The sequence below is a fragment of the Cryptomeria japonica genome, chromosome 3 (genome assembly GCF_030272615.1).
Source record: "Cryptomeria japonica chromosome 3, Sugi_1.0, whole genome shotgun sequence".
Taxonomy (NCBI): Eukaryota; Viridiplantae; Streptophyta; class Pinopsida; order Cupressales; family Cupressaceae; genus Cryptomeria; species Cryptomeria japonica.
In genome coordinates, this window is record NC_081407.1 from 309,582,004 (window position 1) to 309,586,115 (window position 4,112).

At 34.6% G+C, this 4,112-nt stretch overlaps 1 long non-coding RNA gene across 1 annotated transcript in view; it reads right to left on the reverse strand.

The window, feature by feature from the left end:
• The window catches only part of LOC131874495 (uncharacterized), a 49,970-nt gene extending 46,449 nt beyond the window's left edge, over positions 1-3,521 (reverse strand). The window contains exons 1-2 of the long non-coding RNA XR_009371851.1: positions 3,153-3,521; positions 2,883-3,001 (exon numbers count right to left, since the gene is read on the reverse strand). This is a non-coding gene — a long non-coding RNA (uncharacterized LOC131874495). The remainder of the gene's footprint in view (positions 1-2,882; positions 3,002-3,152) is intronic.
• Between the last annotated feature and the right edge of the window lie 591 nt (positions 3,522-4,112).

Genomic DNA, 4,112 nt, shown 5'->3' on the forward strand with positions numbered 1-4,112 from the left:
CTCTCTCTCTCTCTCTCTCATATTTGTACATAAACCCTAAATTTGTAACAACGCCAAATGGTATGGTGCTGTATCCAAATGTATACAATTTGGGGCCAATGGTATCAGTGAATTTTTTTATGATTTTAGACAATTTCATATTCAAGTGCTGCAGCCGTGACAGATTGCCAATGGTACCAAGAGGGTTATTTAAGCCATGCATACATATAAAAATGCACATGTATATAATATATATCATATATGCACATGTGTACATTTATGTGTTGATAGAAGTGTATCTAAATACACATATACGTATATACATCAAAGTTGCATGGACAGAGATACGAATATGGATACAGATACAGTATCGGATATGGATACAGCAATTTTTAAAGACCCCTAATCTGGATACAGCTGATTAATTTATTATCCCAAAAATAATGCACGGTGGACTTTATTTGCCTCAAATAACTAGTTAGATAAAATGTTTGCTTCTCTTTAAAATGTGTTGCTCCCATTATTTTAATTTTGACTTTAAGCCCACGCTTATTAAATTTACCCTGCATTGTAGAGGATTAATGGGTGCGTGTGAATTGAAAATAAGTACAATCAATTCAAAAAATTTCATCTCGTTGAATACAGTTCCTATTTCAATTATCTATTTATTGCATGCTACATCCTTCGTCTCTGCAAGGCAACAATCTCTGCATTCTAGTCTCTTTGAGCCTTGGCTATTTGTTGGGCATATAATCTAATCCATTCCATCATGATGCTCATCAGTAAACTTATATTTGCGATTGCATTTCTATTTGTATTTCCTCTGATATGGAAGGAGGTATCTGCAGCAACATATCCTTCACAGTATGGTATTCTGAAATTCAATGAAGGTTTCAACAATCTTTGGGGTCTTGAGCATAAAACAATATCACAGGACCAATCTCAGATAACTATTTGGCTTGACAGGCAGTCAAGCAATCATTTGATTGTTTTAAGGTTCTTATGCTTGCCTTTCAAGCCTTTCACATTTTGCAACAGTTGATTGATGTTGGTAAAAAATTTGATCTTTTAATGAATGTAGGAAGTGGATTCAACATACAAGTCAGAATACTTTAGTGCAGACATTAAATTGCAGCCTGCATGCACTTCAGGAGTAACACTGTATTCTATGTAATCTTTTCCGTGTTGCCCCATTTTTCTACCTTTTTCCTTTTTTTCTCTAGAGTTGGGAATATTTCTATCAAATTTTAACTTATCTAAGTGATGCTCTGTTATTCTGCTTGATAGTTTAGTTAAATTGCATAATAGTTTAGCTCAAAGGAAATTACTTGTTTTCAGTTTCTTCTCCTTACTTGGGTTATGATGGCACCAAGTGCAGCTAGCATACATGATTGTAGGTTTACTTAACTTTTTATTTTATGCACTTTAAGTATAGCAGCAGGGGAAGGTCATATAGAAGATACTAATAAAGATTACTGATATGTAGCATTTATTACTGATATGTAGCATTTCTTCTCATGTATTAACAATGCAGAAAACTAATAAAGCAGGATAGAGAAGTTCGTGTTTAGCAGTAGGAACAATCCCTAATTAATCGTTAGTGACACCACGTATTGAGCTGTATATTTCTGTGAAGCTGCAAATTTGTTACAAACATTGAGAAATGGATCTGCATCATGCATTTCTGTCTTCAGACCTACATCTTAGAATGCAAGCTAATTCAGATTTACTGTGCAAATGTGGAATATCTATACAGAAATGATATGGAATTTTGCTTCTGTAAATTTTCCATGGACCAGGTCAGCTAGGAATTGAACATAACACCTAGCACAAAGCTTCTTGACATTCAAAGAATAGATTTTTCCTCGTAGCAATGACCAAATGGTTTTAGACTTGCTAGAAATCAAACTTGGCACCTTCTCCCAGAATTCTTTTCACTGCACTGTTCAATTTTCCATGAACCAGGTAAGATAAGAATCAGACATAGCCCCTCTAGCAATGACTAAATGGTTTTAGACTTGCTAGGAATCACACTCAACAACTTCCACTGTATACGCTGCTGTAAAGGCTAATCAACATACAGCAGCATAAATATTTGAGTTACCAAATAACACATCCAAAATGCAAAACTCACGGCATGAGATTTCCACCTATACATCTACCCCACCGCCGGCTTGAGAATTAACAACTGCTAAACTTAACTGCTTTTTTTTTTTTTTAAGTTAAATAAGTATTCTGGGTAGTAAACAATTTGCATCCAAGGAAAAAGAAAATATATATTGTTATTTTAAAGTCAAAAACCACGAAAAGATAAATTTAAAATATGATTTCATTATTACTGCATAATTTTTTCTGCCAAGTGTAATAACTTTCTGCGCGGGTGCTGGAGCGTTTTATTTATCGACAAATCTCTTTGAAGATTTTATAAAATTTTATATGAAGCTATTCAATTAAAAGAGTAAAATAGCCCATTGAAAAACTATATATATAACAATACGGCCTACATACTCCAGAAATGGGACTCTGAAATAAAAGGGTAGGTGACTTATGAATGGGGATGCAGACAAGGCATGTCAAGGCTAGAAGTCCCTAAATTTATTCAAGGCATTGACTACATTTTAGATATTGATGCCCACTAATTACAGAAATATAACTTATTCAGGCATGAATGTGCCTCACCTATTCTGAAATGATGTGCATAAATAGAATGCAATCCTAATTACTGTCACAAAAAAAATTGAGTGTATGAATTGTGAAAGGTGCATGGCTTGAATAAGAATAGAATAGAACGGAATGAAAGACTTTGAATGTCCATGAGACCAAGAATGAATGGCAAAGTGGATAGATTTGTTTAGACACCAACAATCTTCGTAGCCTAAGCAAGGATTTGTTAATATCCTTACCTGTCACTCAGGTGCGGTGTACCAGCAATGCCTTTTCAGAGATTCTGCCCTTTGCAGGACCGCATAATGCTAATAACACCGAAACAATGCAGACTTCGTGGCCCTTTCTATGGCGGGATCTGTAGAGAAGAAAGAAAGCCCAATTCTAAAATAAAGATCAATATACAAATTCAATTGTAATTTTCAGGGGAAAAAAATTGAAATTGAAATTTAAAAAGAAAATCATCAAGATTGAGGTTTTTTGAAAATAGGCTGGAAAGCGACATGAACTTAAAACGCAAAATTCCTCCAGCGTCACTGTTAGAAGATGTGGAGGTCGACTAGCCATAGCGTATGATGAAGAGGTTCGCATCAAAACATGAGATAGAAAATTTCTTGCTACTTGGAAAAATCTCCAAAATCACTGTTTAAAAACTTGCTCACCTTGCCGATACCAGTCACGACCATAAAAAGCAATGGAAATTGGCTAAAATGCAATAAACCTAGTTTATGTGGCATGCAAGACACATAAAGCCCATGGTAAAATTCGATATACCAGCAAGCTGTCCTGACACATTAATGGTAATATTTATTTGCCAACACATTACGCGCGTGTCTTCCACTGCATTAACTAGGTACCATGCCTCTTGTCATTTTGCAAAGGAGAGAAGTACTTACTAATTGATAGTTTTTAATTTTTCCAATATTTTCTTACAAAATTAAAGTCCATCTGTATTGTCGCCCATAGGGGATTGTGCAGTCTGTTTTAATTTTTTACATCTTATATGGGATGAACAATCTGTTTTTTTAAATCAATTTTATTATTTTCTTACAAAATTAAAGTTGTCTCTATTGATAGGGGATTGTCCAATCTATTTTAATTTTTTATATTTTATATGGGATGAACAATCTTTTTTTTAAAATCAATGGTTGAAAATGATGAAGAGGGTTGCAAGACGATCTAACAAATCTCAACCATTAAACTTGTTGTTACATCATTGTTCAAGGCTTTTGACAAGATCATGGTAGGCGCCATTTTCGGCAACACGTCGAATGGAGGACTACTTTCTTTTAACTATTGTACTTTTGCATTTATAACTAAGGCAAAGCCACGAGCGATCTAATATGCTTCAACACAAGAATAAGTCATGTTCCAGTGTCCTTGCGCTGATGAGACAAAGACCCAATTCTATTGCCAGAGACAAAGGAATTATAATCTCTATCTCGAGAGGAAAGTGAAACTCTACAAAT